Genomic DNA, 23323 nt, shown 5'->3' with positions numbered 1-23323 from the left:
GGAAATTTTCACCTAAAAATCTTAGGCCTGGGTTTTTTGGGGTTTTTTTGGGTTTTTTTTTTTTTGTTGTTGTTGTTTGTTTGGTTAGTTTTGTTTTGTTTTGTTTTGTTTTGTTTTGTTTTGTTTTTTTCTTAGCATCAATTGATTCCTGCTTTTAAATTTATGGACCATTTCACACTATTTCCTGCTGTGGTCATCATCAGGTCTTGGCCACCAGATCATGAGGAAGCAAGGCGTGAATGGCAGAAAACCCTGTGGCTCTCCTTATCTAAGGCATGGCAAACACAAGCTGAGCTCTGTGTAAAGTCTGCTGGGCTGTCAAAGAAAAATTACAAAGGGTTCCCTTCTTTCAGTGAAGTAATATATTTCTGACTTTGCGAAAGTATTTTACTTAGCCACAATTGCATCATATCTGAAATTATTTTATGACCTGAGGCATGCGTAGCAGGCCCATCTGTTCTCTCATAGTGGCTCTGAGAGGGCTGCCACCATTTCATTCAGTGTTTAAAAACGCCAAAAATGAAACAACTTCCATATTTGTTCATGAGATTTACCAGAAAAAGAGCACCACCACCAAAAGAGAACACAAATACTCTTGTCTGTATCTTTCCAAGTCAACATTTTAACTTTTCAAATATAGCCACACAAACCCATGACAAATGTCACTAGAAAATCAACTGAAATCCAGCTAGCAATGAAAGGAAAAGTGGCTGAAGGTTAGGAGCTATTTGGTAGACTACAGCTAGCTTTTACACTTGTGATTTTTAAGAACAAACCATTAATTTTGAAATTCACAGTCTCTCCACCATTACAAGCCCCTTCAGGGCAATGATCTATCAAGTTCTGACTGTTTCAAACTGTTTGTGCTAGATTCAGCATCTATCACTCCTCAGACTTGCTGCACATTTAGCCACAGAGCCAAGAAACAATAATTTTCAATTAAGAAACCTGAAGAAGACTTGGGGACTTGATTTATGGTGCATGACTAATTATCAAATAGCTAGCCTAATGAAAATTAAGCTGCTGGTTACTACAAAGATTTAACTTCATTTTCTTGAGAAGAAGCTGATATGACCCAGAATATAATTTATTGAAGTTTTATTATATATTTTAAGATAGGCAAAACAGCAGAAATTATCTAATTAAATTTTTAAATACGATTTTAAATTTTCTCATATTTTACATTGTACACTGTAATGAAGATAGCTCATGCAAACTTATGTCTGAATTAAAAGCTTTTTATTGCCTGAAATTAAAGTGTTTCCTTTTGGATGGTGATGGAGGAGATAGGAATATGAAGGGCGATATGATAGAAACTGCTTTAAGGCTCAGTGTGTTTACAAGCAAAAGATTCTATTCAGCCCTGAGCTGATGCACAAAAATTAGTTTCAATATCAAGAGTACTTTGTATGTAAAATTGTAGTCAGATATTCAGTTTTAGAATTAGTTCTAGCAGTCCTTAGAAAATAAGTAGGATAATAAGAAAATAATAGCAACTCTATGATTATTATTTATTTTTAACTCTTTGTGGGTGGAATTCACAGCTTAAAGAAATTAGTGGACTTTCTTCTCTCAAGTCTTTTCTCCTGCTTATAACGGTGTGGTTAGGGCTGCAAGGATCCAGCTCTGTGGTTGTGAGTAGCACACACTCATCTGAGCAGTCCCACTAGAAACCTGCATGGGGGAAGAGGAAGGTTTACAATTAAGCACTAAGAGTGATGACAGAAGCCTCTTAATTACTATTTCTGAAGTGAACTTGTTGGATAGAAATTCACAACACTATACTTTTAGGGTTTCCAATCATGTAAATAGTACATTATTAAGCAGGAGGAATGAGTAACCTTTTAAGTACCCAATGCAAACAAGTCTGTGTAAGTCAATAGTCACTACTATTTTTACCCCACACATTCACATTGATTTTCTCTGGTGTCCGTGGATCCATATAGAAATGGGAAAATGAAACAATAAATTCTTCATATAACACTCTTTGCAGAAGTTGAAAACCGAAGGTATTTTTTCCAAGGGAAAAACAAATCTATTCCTATGGAAGAAGCCAGCCTTAGTTTGATGTGTGTCACTGCAAGCAATTCTCCCTCTGCTCTGAGCCCTGCACGCAGCACTCATAGGCTTTGTTTTATGCACTTAGGCAAAACAATGGGGAAAGAAATATCAAGGTGAAATGACATAACCCCCTAGATTAGAGCAGCTGGTAACAAGACTGCTCAGGATCGTCACTAAAGATACTATTCACTGAAAGGGAGAAAAAAGGGAAGGAGGAAAGGATAACTTGATTTATTCAGGAAATTGCTTGTTTCTTCAGAAGGTCTTTATGGGGACCATCACTTTATGTTAGAAGACAGCTGGTAACCAGAAAGGGAGTGGGAATTAAATTAATTTCCTATCTAACTCTTTAAAGATCTGGGTTCTGTTCGAGTAGATGTACAGCTACGTACAGAGAGCAACTGATGCTTTTCCTTCAGTTTCCCAGCCTAAACAGCCTAAACCAAGACTGCATATTTTTAGTATGTTCCATACTGAGGCAGCACTAAATCCTGATTAGCTCCAGTCTGCCTGGAAAGACTCTACCTACACAAATTTCCTTGATGGTTTCAAGACCCTACGTGCATACATGTGTGTTTACAGACTTTATAGCTCTGATGGGGGACTTTCTCACAACAGGTTTGGTACAAGATGAGAGACACAACCCCAGACACTAAAGTCAAGTAACAATGCCTAGCACTAGTCCACAAGGGAGAAATCTCTCCCTTTCTCTCCCAAGGTGTTCTCCACTGTCCCTCTGAATTACTTGGACTGGCGCTGGGAGAGCATGTTGTCTTTGCTCCCCTAAACCCATTGTGTTGAACTGCTGTGTGCTGTTAAACAGCTGCCACAATTCATCCCTAGCCTGGCTATACTTCAATAGTGGGTGAAGTGATTCATGCATCTATGGACGGTAAAGTTTGTAAAGCACTTCAGGATCTTTTGACAAAAAGCTGCTACATCACTGTAATTTATTAGCTGAACGCGTTAAGTCTTAATGACAATACCCTCCGAGGTAATGCAACTCAGACTATTAGGCTGAAATGGTCTTGAAAAGTTTACACACAAAACTAAATGTATACTGTAAAAGCTTCCTCTGTTTGCAGTCTGGGGCCACTGTCTGTCCACAAAAAGACTTCCTTGTCATGGTTGTTTCTCTAGGTTGCACGGCATTTAGGAGCTGGAAATAAACATATATCCAGAGCCTTCCTTACACAGTTTTGCTGTGCAATGGAAGTGGCTGCTGCACGCAGTACAAGATTATCTGATTTAAAATTAGAGGACGGTCTGTGCACTAGTTCAAACTATCAACAAAATTGCTGAGCACCTTTGTTCAAAACTTTCTTTTGTGTCCTGATTTATCACTGTCATCAATTTTTCAAATAAGGTCATATAAAAAATATTTTGCCTCAAGTGAAACCACTTCCTGTGGGGAAATAAAAATACAGGAAAACAGGGAATAAGAAAAAACTATTGTAGTCTATTTCAGGTCTAGGATGCAACTGTGTGTTACCATTGTAACAGGAGCTTCATGTAATCTTAGCCACCTGGTCAATGGTAGATAAAATAAAACTGTAGCCAGGGAGACAGTCCTTACACATATCCAGTAAGAGTTTTCTGTATCTGTAAGATGTTGGAAATTTATTGGAAGAAGAGAGGGAAGTTGATCTGTACATTTAAAAATATACAGTCCTTCATTATAGAGACCTCTCAACTAAAATTTGGAAAATGTTCTTCTTTCCGTTCCCACAAAAATGTCACAGTTCTGGCCCCTCTCTCTGTTCATTGCTGCTAACATGCAATGTCCTCTGATTTCAATAGCAGATTCACATTCTAAGTAGCATGTTAATAGAACCTGAGACAAAGAGAATTGCAGTCATTTAGTTTGACCTATATATCTCAGGCCATGGCTGAGGTACATGGCACTGAATGTCATGGGGACATGGTTATCTGGGGCTCAGGTCTCTCACTGTCACTGCCTTCCAAGGCACATTTTGCCATCCTGGAAATCTTTGGTCCTACTTATGTAAACTGGCATCCAGTCACTTTAAAATTCATGCCATTGAGTTGTCATTTTCTCCAGAACAAATCAAGGACTGATACGTACATGCTCTGCCTCTGCTCAGCCTCTGCTCAGACTGAGCAGAGCAGGTTCATCATTTCCCAGATTTACACAGCAGTGTGGTTTTCTCTGTAAATCAGCAGGGTAATAAGTTAGATGCATCACAGAGTTTTATATCTTAGAAAAATTACCAGTGATTTCTAAACTCCACAAAAAGACCATATGGAGTTTGACTCTTTTGTTATTCTTTTGTCCCATTGTCCTTTTCCTGTTGGTGTTGGCTTCTGGTATAGGAATCTAATCCAAACTCTTTGCCTTTTGGAGCTACTACACCCTAACAAGCAGAGGTGCTGGGGCAGCAGACAATGTCTGATGTTTTCTAGGAAATGTCCTGTGTGTTCCTTCTTTAAAGCAGTGCGACCCAACCTCTGCTTCTCACTGGGCACTGAAAGAGCAGCATCTTCCTGTTTTCTCAATTGTTAGTGCAGTGCTTAGTAATAATCAGTGCAGGAATGAGAGGAGATGGAAACAATGGAAGAGAAAATACAAGCAAAACAAGGCTTACTTGAGATTTGAATAAATTAGCTACTGATGGAGGGAGATGGAGCAGATGGTCAGTCAGAACAACCTAAGCCCAGGGAGTCCTATGAAAAGCAGCACAAAGCCAAGCAGGCAGCTCACAGAGGGCCAGCTCAGGCATCCAGGGCGGGAGAGATTGGCATCATCCAGTGCCGGGAGCGGCAGGTATCCCAAAGCCCACCAAAAAGAAAACACAACAGCCTACAGTTAACCCTCAGGCAGACTGCTAAAAAAAGCAACTAGAAAGTCAGCTAAGTATCCACAGCTGTTCAGGCAAAACAAACTCTTAACTAAGCACCCACCACAAGATTCACCTCAAAAAACCAAGAAATGAAGCATCTTATTTGTCCTTTAATCCCTGTTGGACTGAGAGGCCAGACAAGTTAAGAATGTGTGCTTTGGTATGGTTGTACAGGTTGGAACAGCCAAAAGAAAACAAGTTCAGCGGTCTCAGATCATTTCCCAAAGGGCCTCTCATGCCACTGCTGGCAAGAGCTGCCTTTCTCCTTGGCAGCCACAGCCAAGACAAGGACGGAGTGGGTCTGGAGGTTGCCCACATTTTGCTGGATAATATTTTGTTAGCTCAGAGGACATTGCAGGGATAATGAAGTGGGATTTGTACTTACTGTTGCCCAGCCTCAATTAAGGCAGGATTCCAACATGCAGGCAATTGCTTTAGCTATCCCTTTTAAAAGCATAAACCCAAACCAGATTTTGAATTTTATTTTATTTTTAAACAGGACATGGCTGCTTGAAGCACTAACTATGTTTTGAAGGGAGTTTTTATGCTTTGCATAAAAATTCAGTGAATGTCATCTTTACCCCTTGCAAGCAGAGTTCATATTCAAAGAAACTTTATTACAAGTGTGAAGGCAGACACTTTTTTTCAGGTCACTTACTAAATTTTAGATAAAAATGCAGCAGATAATAAGTGTCTCCCACTAAATAAAACAGGCCATGGATTCAGGAAAACAAGTTTGAGTGTGGTTGTAAAAACATAGTGTTTATAGAGAAACTGGTTTTACTTTCTAAAATGCTTAAAGATTTAAAAGAAATGTGGCCACTCACAATTTTCTGTAGATACTAGATTATGGACCTGAAGGCATTGCTAATTCCAGGTAATTCAAATTTAACAGCTACTGCTTCTTGGTATGAGCAGCATGTCTTCCCACTCCTCTAACTATTGTACTATACAAAGTTTATGCTTTAGACAGAAAACCTATAACAAGCTGACCGAGGATAAAGTCCAAATGCAACTCCTAACATGGATCACTGGAGAATTCTCAGCAGATTCTGATAGACAAGGTTTTATCAGGGTGTTCCTATAGTGGAGTATCCAACAAAGGAAATCAGTAATTTCAGGACTTTTTCTCCTTGCTTGTTGCTGTTTCCTGTTAGGAGATATATCAGATCTTAGATTAAAGTGTTAGTAAGCCTAAATAACCTTTACAGGAAATGTAAAGTCATCTGGTCCTCCAGCTCTGGACCACATAAGGCAGAAGGGATTTATCTGCTTAACAGCCATATATACCTACATCCTTGTATATGTGGCTTTTATTCCATACTTGATTTAAAGCACAAGTTAATTCTGGAGATCCTGTATCTTCTCTGCAGTTAAAGCAAAACTTGCTGAAAAACAATAATGCAAACAAAGTAGAAAAATATCATAATAGTATAGCTATGGAGAGCTGAATCATCAACAGTGTTCTCATATTTTATTGTGATTTTTCAAAGTGCTAAGTTTCTCTATTAGAAAGACATGGAGATCTAGTTTTACAGCATATTTGAAACACAGAGAAAAATGTTACATGCTGGGCAATGAAATTGAAATTTTTTTATTCTTGAAAGAGACCTATCCATTTTGTTCAGTTCTGCCATAATTTTAAGTAAAAAAACAATAGGAATCTACAAAAATATTTCGGTAAAATTTGTGAATATCTGCAGGGGTTCTGGAACTAATAGTGATATTTCTTCCAACCTTCATATGAATAACTCATCTGCTAGCCCCATTTTATTTATCACAAATGAAATAATAAGGCAGAGACACAGAAAACTGTTTCTCTGCTCACACAATACTTCTCACTTGTTATGGGTCCATTAATACAAACCAGGCACTTTTTGTGTTAAAGATCGAACTGACGGAGCAGCTATGTGTGCTTGTGGCTAAACATTTTCAAAATACAGCCTCTGATGAGCTTTTACTGTGCCATTAGAAGGAGCTGCATCCTGAAGAGTGGGTTTGGGCAAGGCAGGTGAGCCTTAGGGAGGCAAAGACAGGGCTGAGCAAACCAGAGCAGGACAGAGGCTTTGACCCTGGGATGGCTCCCAGGAATGCAGCCAGGTGCCAAGACTACAGCTGGCAAGGTAATTCTCCCCAACCCACAAAGATCAACAAACAACACAGCTCACACACTGCAGCTGGGTATTTTCTTAATGAAAAAATGAAGGGCAGTGCTGCTTTTTCACAAGCCAGATATTAGTATAGAAGCTCCACTAATGATTTCAAGAGAAATGTGGCAGTAAATCAGAGAAGACCTTAAGCCATCTTTGGCAAATGGTGTGTTTTGGGTGTTGAGAAGATAAAAAGTATGGGTTTTACTCTTGCATCTTGATTATTCAAAATAAAAGCAGACTTTATCAACATTTCAGTTTAAAGCATGTATCATCCTGCCAAAACCCAAAGTCATTCCAAATACATTGTTAAAGCAATCTTGAATATGTTACATAATTGTTATTTTGAATATTAGCTTTTCCTTTTCTTCAAATTTCTCTAAATTAGCCTTCTGCCTTATTTTGTCTCCTTACCACAACTCAGGTGAAACCACATGATTAGCATAACCTACAGTGGATGGGATGAAACTTTACAGCTATTAAGAAGATAAATTTGGATAACAACACTAAGAAAATATCAGTACACTTAGGGTAGACTGAGAAAGCCAAAGGTTTAATGTCCTTTTGTGTGGTTACAGTAATAATATTATGCTTTTTTCAGGAATTTTTAGGTTGGTTTAATGGATGACAAAATTAAAAGATTTACCCTCCCCACCTCAGTTCCACCTACGATGTAGTGCAAATTAAACAATGTAGTATAAATTTTCAAAAATACAATTTTTTCTCTGGTTTCTCAAGCTTCCAGTTTCTAGCAAAAACTAATATTAACATACCATCATCCATAAAGACTGCACCATGCTGTGCTAGGTTTGTTTTTGTCACATCCCACCTTAAATTGTAAAACCACCTTTAAGAGTAGCCTTACTAATTCATTTTCAACAGGTCATTTTAGGGCCAAACCAGGGTTTGGCTTTTGCTTTTGAAAATTACATGTGAACATAATGCCATACAAATAATGAAAAATGTAAATATTCACCATTTGCTGGAATATCCTCAGGTCAACCAAAGTCTTGCTGCTTTGTGATTAGTGGTCTATTAATGTGCACTGTGGCTATATCATCTTGCTTTCCCATGGTGACATTATAAGCCTATTAAATGACTAAGGATATACATAAACATTGGGGGTGGAGGAGAAAGGCATTAAAACATAAAGAGGAAAAAACTTCTTTGTTTTTTTGGGTTTTGCTGCTGTTCTTAGTAACGATGCCTTTTTAGTTCTCAGTGTAGCTCATGTCCCTCACTCTTCAGCAACTTCTCAGGGCAGCAGGAACAAGCGTCCATAGCAGCAGACTTTGTCTGCTACACTCTTTGGCCAGAGGATCGGTCAGGAGCTGGTCATAAGGGAAACAGAGGCCTGCTCTATGCCTCAGAGTGCCCAAGACCTCTTTCCTTTCCATGTAGCACCACACCAATCTCCTGGGTTAGTGGAAAACGTTGGATTCTGATCTGCACTTCAGCCCTTTACCAGGCCTGGTCGGTCTGCAATGCGCTACCACCATGATGACACCGCCACCAACCTCCCTTCTCGCCCTGACCCTCCAACTCCCACCCAGTGTGTTGCCCATCCCACAGAGGATATCCCCTCATCTGGCACATTGCTCCTCATCAAAGCAGCCCCTGGCCTGCTGCTCCTCCTGGAGAGTTTGTATGCATCCATCACATCACTCCACCTGCAAAACCTCCCCTCATGCCACAGCTATTCCAGCAACAGTGAGGCTCTGTGACTGCACACAAGGCTCTGGTTCCTCCCGTCTGACCAATACGCTTTGGGCACTCAATTTCTTCCTAAAAGCACTCTTCAGTGGACCACTCATGATTTTCCCATAGGATGTCTCTGTAAGTCACTCATTAAGGCCTTGGGACTTTTTGCTGGACAGTGTAGCAGGGACTATCAGCAATGACCGATATCATTGAGTCTGTTCTTCCTAGTGTCGCTCCAGGAAAGCCACAAGCAAAGTCCAAAGCTCCCATTCCAAGAAGGAACCCTGGCAGGGTGGCAATTTCAAAGTAACTGTGCACCTCTTTGGCATTTTGGCTGGTATCTGAGCAGCAGTTTTCTCTGTGTCCCTGAGAGGCATAAAAAACTAAGCGTGCAAATGGAAACCAGAATATGATCACCGCTAATTTATGAAATCTGAGTTATTATAAACAATGCACATTTCCCATTAATCTCATCGAAAATATGCTTTGTGTTAGAAAAGCAGAGTAATTCACAGTTTCCGGGGCAGCAAATTTATGAAATTGAAATATAATTTGAATTCCTGTAGGGTTAACAGATATAATTTTCACAACTCATTTAGCTAAACTCATATTTTCTTATTTTAACTCTCTTATAGGATGACTAAATTAAGATGTATATTGTTAACCTTTAATCACTAAAAGCTGTGTTTGGACACTTTGCTACTCTGCAGATGTTACCCAGGAGCAAGAGCTTTGTTTTTGTTAGGTGTGACCTTCCTGTAGGAAGAAGCCTCTTCCATAACAGTAGCATGCCATGCATTTTAGGCAAGCAAGGGTTTGCCCTTATATAGTCTTGGAAATACCTAAATACAGCACACATAGCACACATGTTGTGCTATGAATCTTGAAAGGGAAACCTCAAACTCCCAACTTGGAAATCCTGACTTCCATCTGTCATATCCTAGTAAAGGCAAGCATCTTTTCAGGCCCTCCCTCCTATAATGTGGAAGGTATTTATTAGATTTTTCCAAATTAATCCAGCCCAGAGCTGGTTTAATAGTGTCATATTCTGCTAATTACAAAGTCTTAACATTCAATGTTGCTGGCTGTGAAATGTACCCAGCCTCAACATCTCCATTTGATGGACTTACTTGATGTTTTGGCTGCTGCTGTTCAGACCCATCTGCTTGAATGGCATTCTGCCCACTCATGAATTGGTTGGACCTTTTCATTACAATATAGATGTCTATCACTTATGAGTTTATGCTGGTTTTCCAGCTAGTATTAGACTCAACAGCCATGTAGTGAGTGCTTCATGGAAAGAAAAAGGCACACATAGTGACACAAAACCCTGAAATCTGGTTTCATTAACAATGAAGATGATACAGTTGAGGTAGATGTATATTTACATAATTCATTTGGAACAATTTATCAGCTGCATTTATCCCTTATTCTTTCTGTTTTGAAAGAAAATTTATGCACAGGCAATTTTTCCCCCAGTCTATTCTTCTCCAAGTCAGCAGTAAATCTGTAAACAAGTGCAGAGCTTTCAAAGTTCAACCGCTGGGTATTTGTATCTGTTTCATCATGGGTTTTTTTAATTCACATTCAGCTGTTTGCACAGACAGACTGCAAGAGGGGAACTTGTAAAAATGAATAAATAATTAATGTCTTATAATGAGTAATTTGTTACAAGGAATGATCTTCAGGCCACTGTGTGAGAATTTGGGCCTTCAGCTAAAGAATATTTGTTCCTGAATATTACCTTCAGGAAAATCCCTCCTGAATAAACATTCACAGGCAAAAAGAGAGATGACTGTAGACAAACTACACAGCCACTTGGGACTTGATAATTCAAGTTTATGAACTTCATTAAAGACAATTTACAACATCTGTGGATATTTTCAGTGTTTTTGCAGAATTCATTTTACTTTATTTAAAAATAGACACCATCCTTCTAAATGAAGGATCAAAATTTTCTATCAACATCATATGTTATATTAAGTGCTAACCAAATATAAATCTGAAGACAAAATGGTGATATGGAATAAACTAATAAAAGAAAAGCAACCAGACAGATGTTATTACTGAGATTATTTTAGATGCTCCTGCACTATTTTCAGTGGTGACATCATTCACGACCCTTCAAATAGCTATTTTCTCCCCTTTCTGTTACCCGAAAAAATAGCCACACCAGGAAAGAAAGTTCAGACAAGCAGTGTCTGCTTTGTATCACTAATTTGTATCACTAAAAACCATTCACGCACTTTTTAAGATAAACAGTCACACTCAAAAAAAAATTTTGAGGAAATGTCACTAAATAGATAAGGGAAGACTAAATGAAAAATCAAAATACGGGGCAGAAAAAGGAGCTTCTGAATAGTGACCCCGTTCCTTCCAGGTTTGTCAACAGCAGTATGCTAGCATTTTGTTTCCTTGGTTTTTAGAGCCTGGTGTTATCTCTGATGTTCATGGAGAAATCCAGCATTTACAGCTTTCATGGCACCAGATAGGTCTGCTCAGTAACCAAGCCTCTACTCTTGTCCTTTTCTCTCTCGCTTTTTTTTTTCTCTCCACACAAGCACATAAAACATATTTTAGGCATTCAGCATTTCCTTGGCAGTTTTTTCCTGGAAGGCCCTGTGCCCCATCCTGGGGCAGCTCACCGCCACGTGTGACTCCAGGTGCACCCAGCTCACAGCCACGGGAGCCGTGGTGCCCATCCTCCCGTGGCAAAGTCACCCAGGACCCAATCGATGTGCTGGGGGGTACTTGTGATTGCAGCTTGTCAGATACTGTCAGCTGCTATCTCATGCGTGCGTGTGGAGGAGGAATGCACACACTCTCTGCTCTGTCTGCCCCCGGCGCAGGCACGGCCAGGACGTGGGCTATTGTTTGCTGCTGCTCCCCAGGAGCTGTGGCAGTGTGCACTGAAACTATTTCATAGGCATTTATAGACTGATTTTCAGGCTGGAGGATTTTTCACCAAGGCTGGGTTTTGTGGGCTGCATCCAGGGAATTATCCTCACCCCAGTCTGAAAGTCAGTCTTGAGCTGTCACAGAATTCCAGAAGTGATGGTTTTGGGGAAGAGTCTGTCTAAAAGTGATGACACTGTCTCCTCTGGAAAGTCCTCTTTGCGCTGAGATACTACTGAAGAAGGAACACTGATTTCTTGCTTACACTTAATCAGACTTGTTGACATTTAGATGGAGAAAAAAAGTGGCTCCCCTGAATACATTAATGGTGTAGAAAAGAAAGATATAGATTACACGGGCCCTCTATAGAAGCAAATCTTGCATGAAATTCTTGTCATTTGATTAATATCTCAAATCAAAAGTCTTACCACATTGCAATCTGGGAATCAAGCCAGCTAAGAAACTAAAACATATATTTTCAGTATAACTGTGTTCATAATGACAGGACCACATGGTCACAGCTTCAAATTAAATAAAATCTGTCTATCACTGTCCTTTTTCTAGGACACCAGGCAGTACATTTAAAAACAAGGCAAACCACATCTGCTTGTAGAAAGAAAGATACTCTTTCAGAAAGATGGGGATAGAGACCTGTACAGTGCTGGAAGTTGGAGTACAGTGAGGTCCCCTTGGGATTTCCACTTCGTTGGGCAGGGAAAGAATTACTCCAAATAATTTTTCTCTTCTGGAAACTTCGAATCACCTTTTTTTGACCAGTTTTTTTCTAATGGATGTGTGCTAGACTGAATTATTGGCAAAGCAAAGTCTCATCAACTTATCACATAACTGTGCATCACTGCACTGAACCTGTACAATACCTTCCGAATTAACACCCCACCTCTAAGCATTCACCTTGCTGCTAGACCGGCAGTTACTATAGCCTTCTTTTGCTGTTGCCCAAAGCAATCCTATTTTAGTAAACATTTCTTTATATATCAAGCCTCATGCAGTTTGGCACCATTAATGATGATATTTAAGCACTGCCCCAGGAAGAAAAAAAGAAAGAGAGAAGCTGCAAACCTCTGCCCCCTCTCCCTCTGCACACTCCAGCAACAGCCCCTTCTCAGGAGCAGCAATTCTGGGCAGCCCAGGATCACATGTTGAGGTTTGTGCTGAGGCTGTTCAAACACAAAGGGATGCTGCAAAGCAGTCATCCTGCTTATAATCACAGCAAACTTGGAATTTCTTTCATGTTCCCCTAGTGGTGTTTTATTCTAGCAGGAATTAGTTCAGTAAGTAAGAGAGCTGTACAGAGGAAAACAAGGGGTGCATTTGAGATACCAAAACCTTAGAATTTGAATTTTTGTACAGATCTAGGCCTGTATAGGGAAAAAATACTGCTTTAAGTAAACATTACAAAAGGAGACAAACCTGCACATTATAGGATTTTTTTACTTATTTAACTTTATATAAAGTATGAAAATTAATGTGACTTGTTCCCTCCTGAAGGTGCTTTACAAGTCATAGATTCTATATGATGTTGCTGTTGCTATAGTAACTCTCTTTTACGGCATAGCAAACACTCCTACAAAACCTTTTGACTTTTAGTAAGAAAATTTGCATTCTCAAAATGTTTTCAAGTAAACTTTACTACCTAAAAATAATAGATTCATTGTCTTTCTCTTTTCCCATCTCTCTCAGCTAGATATAAGCAATTAAAATTATGCTTCTTTGGTCAAAGACTTATTCTGTGATCTAAAAAGTGATTTCATCTCACAGCTATATTTTATGCAATCCAGTAACTGAGTAAATTCTAGTGAGGCTTCATATGTTAACCACTGTAGTAGATTTGCCTCTTTTTTCCCTTTCCTTTTTTTTTTCTTTTTTTGCTTTGTTTAAAGGTGATTAATTACTCAAATGTGGTGTGAACCATTCACTTAATACACAGTGTGTAAGCTCAGTCCTTTTTATCTTCCCTGTTTTGAACACCCAACCGGCCAGTTTTACCCCACTGAACTAATGCAAGACGAAAAAAAAAAAAAAAAAACCTCAATGGCACACACTTTGGATAAATACCTCTACACTGTACATTTGCCAAGAGAGCTTCTAAGATCAGCTCTGTAAATGTCATGATCCTTAATGCTATTGTGGTATAACTGAAGAGCGTTCCTTGAGCCCATTTGGCTGGGCTGACTAGCGCACTTTGTTTTCCCAGGAGAAGAAAGCAGAGTAGTAAACCATTTTTGCAGAATGTCATTCTCCCACAACAGTTTATGAAAGAAACATCTGTGACAAGAATCTTTAATGCTTTTCTCAAAGCCAAGCTGACAGTAAAAGAGCATTGCTAAAAGTGGCAAATCAATCCCATTCCACTCCTTCTAGAGCAGGACACCTAATTTGCTATGTATCACATGTATTTTCTTCGCATGTGCTGAGAGGCTGTGACATTGATGTGGTGGCTGTCGTCCAAGCTTCTGTTGAATAAACACTTTGGCCATATAGCAGGCGCACTGGCGTGTTTAGCAATGTCTGCTGTCCAGTATGAGCTTACTTCACCTCAGGGAAAAGTTTGTTTAATTTTTTAGATTGCAATTTGGGGATAAAAATGGTATCTTTGAAGGCTGATTTGAAAACCTTGGGGGATTTTTAAACTTGGCTTGCTTAGTGAGGGGTTTTGTACTACCTAGAAACACAGACGTATGAGACAGAAGAAAGTAACAAGTACAGTTCAGAAGCTGACAATTATTTCATTACTGGGATTGTGTTCATTGTGGTATAAAAATAAGATGATTCAGCCAGAACCAGCCTCAAAAAAGGTATCTAGAGCTGAAAGAAGAATTTTTATATTTAGTTAGTTAAAACATCTGAAAGCTTTTACTGACATTGGACAATGAATCAAAGCTCTGGTGAGTGTGCACTGAGGAAACTGAGAGTTCAGCTGTGAATCAGAAGGATCTCTCTTAAGTTATTGTTGTTTTTTTAAAAGATGTAACACTACTGAAAATTTTTACAATCCCCAAATTAAAATAAATCCTTGAATAAACTTCTGACGTCTGTTACATTTAAATTATTCTAGTTTGAAGCTTCTTTGCAAAAGAAAGGTAGAAAGGGAACCACAACTTTCAGCGTGGCCAATATACACTCTAGAATTTTTCTTTCATGTGAGGATGTTAAATGTGATGCCTCTCTTGTCACCCTTCACCATGAACACATGGGCCAAGCCATGCAGTTATTCAGCACTATCAGATCTCCCCCTGAATCCTGTGGGAGTTCTGGCTGAGGCTGGAGTTCCCAGTGTAATGAGATGGATCTAGATAGTGAATGACAGCTCCAAGAACCTCTCCTGGCAAGAACCTTTCCTGTGGTATCCCCACATCTGAAAGCTGAGTGAGGTTAAAGGCTGGAGTGAGAACACCCACAGTGCATAACAATGGCAGATGGTTTGTACCTCGCTCATTGCCAGGGGAAGAGTGGTAAAACTGCTGGGAAAAAAAAAAAAACTTAGAACCCAAATTTTGCACTTAAAATAAGAGAGTAGAGGGCAGCCATAAAAATATCTTATGTGCGGGGAGCTTTCTGAATTCAGGCTCTGGCATCGGGGCTGTTGTATGTTATAAAGTTGAGAAAGCTCCAAGTTCTAAAGCAAGTCTATTTATTCCACCAGTTGCCATGGATAACACTTGTTTGTATACATCTTTAAAGCCAAAGGAGTGGAATTGCATAAATAGAGGGAACAGAATTCAGAATACATTCCAAAGATATATGATTGGCATCCCCATAGATGTTGAATCAGTGGCACTTGATCAGATAACCAAAGCAGTCTAAGTTCTCCTGAATATCCCTGTGAAAGTCAGCTCAGTGACTTGTAGGCAGAGCAAAAAGGTGTGGAAGAAACTTGAACACTAATGATATTTAGAATGATAATTCACAGCATCACAGAGAAACAGAAGACAGACTCACCCTGAGGCCATGTGAATGGAAAGCAAGGGTAGTTTCCAAAGCAAAAGGCAGACCTGAAAGATTTAATCCCAATGAGAGCAAGCCACCTGTTCTGCTAAATGCATTTCCTCCCCATTCTTCATACCACCTGCCTTATGGAGGGGAGAAGGATTTTATGTCTTCAGGAGGCACAGTTCTGCTCTCTTTTTTTCAGCAAAAAAAGTGCCTCCACACAGTGAGAAATGTCCCTTGCAATTTTCAAGCTCATTTGAACTTGAAAATACTCTCATCTGACTTCAATGGGACAAATCTTCAGTAGGGCACGCTTGGCTGGGCTGGATGCTTGTTGAGAAAACCAGTCTGCAACCACCTGTCGGCTGCTGGGTCCTTTTGTGAACATTCAGCTCTTTGAGAATAGGACCCTAATTCTGCATCTGTACAGCTCCAAGCACATTCTGTCCTTGTGGAAGAGTGGAGCTTCAGACCCTACCCAAAACAGATGATTTTTTTTAAACATTGCAATAGATGCAGTAATACACAGGAAAGTGGATAAACCCCTGCCAGATTAACCCTGAGCCCCGAATTTGCCCAGAGTACAATATAAGCAGGTAGTTTGAACACTACCAGGATTTTTAAAGCAATTGTAAATGGTGCAGTAGATAACACTGCTTTTTTTAAACTTGCTCCTCATTTCCTTTTGTGTGCTCTCCTTCCATATAGTCGATATCCAAAACATCAAAACACAATTTTGTTTTATTTTTCAGAGTTCATTTACTTACGCTCAAAGGCTTTTGTTACAAAGAACAAAGCACATGTGTCTAACAGTTTGACCCTTCCTCCATCCTTCCCTAGGGGCTGCAATTAAACTTTCATTTAAGTAGTTATTTGGTGTGTGGGATACTATGCTAAAATACTTTGAATCAGTGGTTTTTGTAAGGCCCCCAGCTGCTCTCTCTACAGCACCCAGTAACTCTTCTGATCACATTGGAAAGACTTTACTAATGTTGGGTATGCTTGGGAGGAGTGATTATTTAGATACAAGAAATGAAAATAGAGAAAGGATTCTTTTTAGGGAAAGGCACTGACTGCAAAGGACAACTGGAGTGTGTATTATGTGTCTGTCCATTTCTTGCCCATCATTTTGTTTCTGCCATGGGAATACATCAAAATATTGGCTTCCTGTGAATAAGGCACTTATTCATGACTTAGGACCTTGTAAATTCCTTATGTGATTGTGTAAAATGTCCTTAATTTCCCATGCTCATACTAGAGTTTTATGTGTGCTGGCACATTCTCCCTGCCCCTCCTCCAGTGCCACTTTACATGCACAAAAATGGAAATTTGTTTTCCTCAAAACATTGCATTCTGAAAAAAATGATTGGTTTACAGCAAAATAAGGAAGAAGTCTTTTGTTCCCACTTATACCACCTCTTGTCCCCTTGTCTTTGTCATTATTTTCCACATTTTGTAAGAAATTATATTTGTATTTATTGCTGAATTATTTTGGAGTTGTTCCCCTTCCCTCACTGCACCCTGTCCCAGTTTGGTTGATTTTCTTTTTCATCTCATTGATTTCCTTGAAAGCATTCACACCAGAGCAGCTTCATCCACTAGCCTGTGGTTGCAAACCAGATTCCTTTGGAGGAAATTAAGCCTAAAGCCATATGCCAGCACCAAAGTGGTACTGGAGTCACAACCAGGAGGGCTGCACCATCAGCCAGTCTTCCAGCGCACAGCGAACACATTCCTTACAGAAAATTTTACATCACATGTGCAGTGGAGGCATTCAAGCCAGAGGTCCAAACTCTATTTAATTAAAAATAAGTCCTGTGAACCACATGAAATGGAGTTGTAAGGAGCCTAAGCACGTATCAATCCAGTTTACAAGATCTGTTTCTATTGCAGTAAATTGCAGGCTAATTTAATGTCTACAGTACATGTGATGCCTGCCAAGTCTGCAGCCTCCCTTTCAGTGGGATCACTATGAATCTCTGTACCCTTTAAGGTTGTTTTCACAAAGATTGGGACTTTATCTCTACAGGTTCACAGTTTCTGGAAGGATGAAATACCAATATTTTCATACAAGCTGCATTTCTTCAGAAATCTAGCTAGAACTCGTGCTACTCATGTTGAGATATAAAATCCCTGTCTGCACAGCAATACCAATAACAGTTCTTCCCAATTATGCCAAAATGTTTTTGCATTGACATTGTAGTTGTCAGCTCATATGTTTCCACCAAATGTGCACTCTAGGACTAAACTGAAATTGAATTTAGAATATTCTAAACTTTTGGGGGCGGGGCAGCCATTTGAATCTTGTGCGTGCATTTCATTAAGAGCTTAATCAAAACTCAGTCAATTCCCACCTCACCAAGTTTAGAAAGGGATTAAAATCTAGTACCAGATTTGGATCTGAATTTTGTGCCTGGGGGTTCATTTCTGTTATCAATTAGCTGTTGCTCTTGTGATGTATCAAAAGGCAGTAGCATATAGGCTGCTGTTTAGAGATGTACATAATGTAGCTTTAAATTTCATTGGGAAACTAAACAAAACCTCTGGCCTTAGGGCTGCATGTTCAAATGCTACAGTCCCATAGTGCATTACACCAGTCAACACTTCTTTTCAAATACCACCCGCATAACAATTAACCTCACTTCAACCTTGAGGTCTCTGATTAGTGATGGCCTATTGTTTAAGTTCCATTAACATAGCCCCTGTGTTGCCCTATTCTCACTCAAATGGACTAATCAAATCAGTCACCAAGGACTTAAGCTCAGGGTCCAACTTCTTTAGTAAGCAGCAATTTTCAATTTAAGTAGAATGGTGGATGTCATCAACACAGTCACAATTAGTATAGCTCTAACATGGAAAACATCCTTAATAATCCCAAATTCGTGAAATATCAAGGGCCCCAGCAACTTGCAATATGAAAATTTCTATGTATAATAGAAAAATTACAATATCAATAGGGTTGTCAATGCATTACCTTGTACCAGACAAGGTTCTGAAAGGACAAACCTCAATCAGATTCCATTTAATTTCAAGAAGTAAATGTTGTTGAGAACCAGAAGAAATAAAAACACATTACAGCATTCATGAAATGCTATTTTTTGCTACCCGCACCATATTTATTATGCAAAAAAAAAGGAAAGAATTGTTTATTTTTCCAAATCTAGTTACAAAGTTGTTATTCTTGACATTCTTCTTACTTGGATTACTCAACTATGCTTTCATTCACATTAGCTGATACTTGCTCTTTCAATCATTTAGAATTAAAAATGGTCTAGTATTACTTCTTTGGGTTATTTTTAACACTGTCTTCTATTTCTGTCAAGGTATTGGATGATTGGAGCACCAACCTCTACGAAGTTACAGTGGAAAAGTCATGGAAAATACTTCACCAGTAGAATTCAGGGCCAAATCTTCAAAGGGCCAATTGCATGTAATGAGAGTTACTGCCTCCTTATCAGCACAGATACCCATGGTGCACAGGCAAGGAATTCTTTAATTTTCATGCACATGCACTTACCACATGAGCAGCACATCTATTTTCCAACCATTCAGAGCTTGCCTTTCTTTGAATAAGCAGCAAGAAGGCAAAGTAGGAAGCCTCTGGCCATTGAGCAGGACACTGAGGACATCAAGGACGTTCAAAATGGAGCCTTTGTGGCAGATACAATTTTGCTGTTATTATAACTGGTAATTCCTACCTAATCAAAAATAACCTATTTTTTTCTTTTTCTCTTGCCATCTTGTTTTCTTGCCAAATTGTTTCTGCTTTCTCAGTCTAATACTTTTTCAGACTATGGTGGAATCATACTCTCTCATCTCCTCAGAATATGATGAAGTTACCAGATAATGTTCACACATAGCTTTTCTTTTATGATCATCTAAAACCCCGTGCACAGAATAAACATTGCCAGACACATTAAGTGTTTTATTTTTCTGCTTCAGAGAACAAAATTTGGCAGAAATATTCCCTAATTTAAATCCAGCTTTTGTCTGCCTCATTGCTTTACACACCATGTAGTGAAAGAACTGGCTTCACACTGCTCCCACACCACCAGTCCATCTGACTGACAATAGATCCAATCTGCATTACATGGGAGGCCATGTGAGTGGTCTATTCTGCTCCTCCATCTCCACCGACAGCTGGAACTGGACTTGGAGCAAATATCAGGAGAATTTGCATGATAGTCCATTTGCAGCACATATGCTATAAATTCACCATTGCTGCAAAATGGCAAGCCATAGGCCTCATCTACACAGAAGTTACATGAATTGAAATTAAAACCAATTTAGTCTAAACCAGAATGAACTTCTGCATGAATACTCATAACAGTTTAAAATCTTCTTGCATCAGTTTATCCAGCACCGCTGGCATCCCCCAGCAGGCAATTAACCAAGAGCAAGAGAAGCACAGACACTGCCAAGCAGTCTCCATCTTTTTTAAACCCCACCTTTAGCCCCGTGGCTGGTAGGGGCTCTGCCTTATCGGCTGGAGCTGTTCAATCACAGCTGTCATTCAGAAATGGGGGGATTCCCTTGCAATTCTTCAGTTCCTGCTTGCATTACCCACAGTCAGTCATTGCCTCCACTTTGGAGGACTCCAGAAGTGACACCACTCTTGCCCAGCATCGGAACAGGTTTGATCCTTGCAGTCCCTCAGTGAAGGCACTGGGGCAGCAGCTTCTGGAGTGGCAAAAGCTACACACATTCTCCAGCCATTGTTTTGGTCACGTTACCCCTGGGCACTGACCCCCTGCCTGCACTGCCTCCTGTTGCTCTTTTGTTCAAGAGAAAACTTGTCATTTAGAGGCTGATTATTAGTTTTCTTTTCTCTTCCCCACCCGGAGTCCCCCTTTAACTGGATCATCACCAGTTTTAGAAGAGTTGCCCCTTTCTAAAGGAAACAAAACAGAATAAACAACCTCTTTCCAGTCCCTGCCAGAGCTCTCTTCTTTTCACCAACATCCATTTTCTCCCAAACAAAATGAAAGGACAGGGAGAAAAAAGACAGCTTCTTCCCTCCCTCCACAATGAAACAACAAAGAGCACAAACAAAATTAAAATTAGGCATTTAAGCTGATTTTCGCCACTTAACTTTTGACATGTTTTTGCAAATTTCGTTCAAGTCCCCTCTGAAGATTCAGCCAGTGAAACCCACTGTATCAAGTGGTGTTTCCAAGCCTTTTTTACATAACTTCCATGAGACAGCCCACGTGTTGTTTGGACTGGCAAGGGCACCTTTCTGCTAACATGAAAATCGGAGACTATGACACGACAGAGTATCTGTCCCTTTGGGTAGAAATAAAGGTTTAAATGCCTTATTTTTCAACTTTATATACCTCTGAAAATATTTGGGGTCTGATACATCCAAGCTCACTCTGCAAAAGTATCTCCAGGTGGGTAATTTATTAGAAGCTAAAGCCATTGTCCAAAAGTTCTATTTTATGCCCATGTAGAGTCGGTTCAGCTTCATTGTCTTGCTTTGAGAAGTAATTGTTTTTCTCTTCAGAAATATATTTTTCTTCCAGTAAGCCTGCATCATATTCATCATCTGGAATGTATTGGGAGCGCTGCACTGGGCTCAGCTTGCAGCTGCTCCCAATCATATCCAATGTGCTCAGAGCCGACCTGCGAGAGCCTCAGCAGGCGCGGGTGGGACCGCCGGCCCTGCCACCGCTCTTCCTTCCGTCCTTGCACCCGCGCTCCGGGGACTCGGCCACTCTGCTTCATTTCCAGGTGCAATTCAAAATGCCTTCTTTGATCCACAGAGCCATGCACGCTTTGAGAGCTTGTATTTCTTTGAGACGGTTTCTCTGTTTCGACACCGTGTTTCACCTGGCTGCCAAGATTGGCTGTAGTTGCATGAGATGAATAGCAATGTTGACTCTGTAAAATGCATGAGAGTTTGCAGAATGACAGGCCGTTCTCAGTGGATGTACAGCACAGGAGCAATAGAAACACGGGGAGTGTCTTGTTTCACAGAGGAGAAAAGAAAGGATTTATTTCCATTGGAAAAAAATAATATTCTTCATATTTTTCTAAGAATGTAATGAAGTGCAACCACTCCCCTGAAAATATTCTGCAGTAGAATTAAGAACTGTGCTCATATTTGGACTGTGAGTTACACCAGCAATAGTATCTTTTCCTTAGAAGCTGTTGGGTTTTTTATTGGTCTCACTTGGATCTGAAAAACCCTGAGGGAAAAAAAAAATCACATATACATGAAACTCATGAGATGCTACCACCATAGCAAGTCAAGCAAACAGAATATTGACTACAGGAAACAGAAAATTAGAATTTAATTTACTAAAGGAATTAATTTAATATAACAACAACAAAAAATTATGGTATGTGCTGGTGAGATGCTGCACATTTCTTCAGTAGGACCTGTTGCCTAGGTCCAGAAGAATCTTTCTGCACTGATCTATGCAGATGCCATAAGGCTCCATGGGTTTGCAATCATCCAGCTTCACTTGGGATTTATCTCAGGTTTCACAGCCTACCTGACTGAAGCAAGGCACAGATACTGCTGTAGTACACCGAAGAGATTCCTCCTTCTGTACAACCTCAGTGCCTTCTACCTCCAACCAATATCCCCTTTGCCTTTCCAAGGAGCACCCAGGTCTCTCCACGTACCGTGTTCCCTTCTCCCCCATTCCCATCATCCTACTGTTCACCTTGAGGTCTCCCACCCTTTTTGTTCATGTGGCAGCCAGCTAAGGATTCTACTTAACTAAGAGAAAAGTACTTTTCTCTGTCTTCACCAAATTAAATGTGTTTGGATTAAATTAACCAGGTAAGTTACAAAATACATGACATTGTCAATGGTTGTGATTTTACAGCAGGTCAAGAAATATTCTGCTGTTTCCCTATAGATGGAAGGTCTTCATTACTCTGCCTTCTTGAGCTAGAAGAAAAACTCGTGGCTATATACTCAATCTTTTGATTGAGTAGAGGACTTTAGAGCATTTCAGAAACAGATGACTAACAAATGGAAAACGAATAGCTTTCTCTAATTTTTTTTTTTTTTAACAAAACCCTTTTAAAATAAAATTGTATGCTTTTTATGGTGGTAACAAGCTGTCATATCACTTCACTTGGGGTCATGTTTGGAACTGGCCAAGCTGCTAGTAGCCCTGTGTGGGATACAGTTCAAGCCCCTGCGTTGTATAATAAGCTGTGCCCATTGCAATAGTTTCAACAACATTAAGTCAGCTCAGTAAAAATAACTGAACATAAGAAAACACCATTTTTTCCTCACTTAGACAAGACTTGAGTGGAAAGGGATAGTGAACCCTTAGCACTACATACATGGTAGCAAGTGGATAGGAAACCATCTGCTCCACCGCTGCTGGCTTTCCTGAGCCTGGGGACCTGAGAGATGCCCCAGGCTCCTCAGCAGCAGTTGCTAAGGAAACATTTTAGGGAACCTTTTTCATAAATTCATAGTAATCTCCATTTCTCAAATGTCAAGGCTAATGACTCACCCTTTGATTGCAAATGGGATTTACTACCATAGAATTGCTGGCAGCCTTCAAAGCTAAATTGTATTTGTCAGCATTTGAAGACTTTTAGTACATTGGTTACCACTGCTCCCCTTGAGTGAGTAGAAAATGTAGATACATGAATATCTGGCAGAATTCCCTCAGATATATTTCAACCCTTTCCATATAGGAAAGAAGACAGATATTAGTGTCTGAAGGGCTC

The 23323-nt window shown here is 39.7% G+C and overlaps 1 long non-coding RNA gene across 1 annotated transcript in view; it reads right to left on the bottom strand.

The window, feature by feature from the left end:
• Positions 1 to 18710: 18710 nt before the first annotated feature.
• LOC115496396 (uncharacterized) overlaps positions 18711 to 23323 on the bottom strand; it is a 65228-nt gene continuing 60615 nt past the window's right edge. The window contains exon 2 of the long non-coding RNA XR_003961892.4: positions 18711 to 21810. This is a non-coding gene — a long non-coding RNA (uncharacterized lncRNA). The remainder of the gene's footprint in view (positions 21811 to 23323) is intronic.

The sequence above is a fragment of the Taeniopygia guttata genome, chromosome 9, assembly GCF_048771995.1.
Source record: "Taeniopygia guttata chromosome 9, bTaeGut7.mat, whole genome shotgun sequence".
Lineage (NCBI taxonomy): Eukaryota > Metazoa > Chordata > Aves > Passeriformes > Estrildidae > Taeniopygia > Taeniopygia guttata.
Note: the sequence above shows the minus strand (reverse complement) of the source record. Positions and strands in the feature narration are given on the sequence as shown.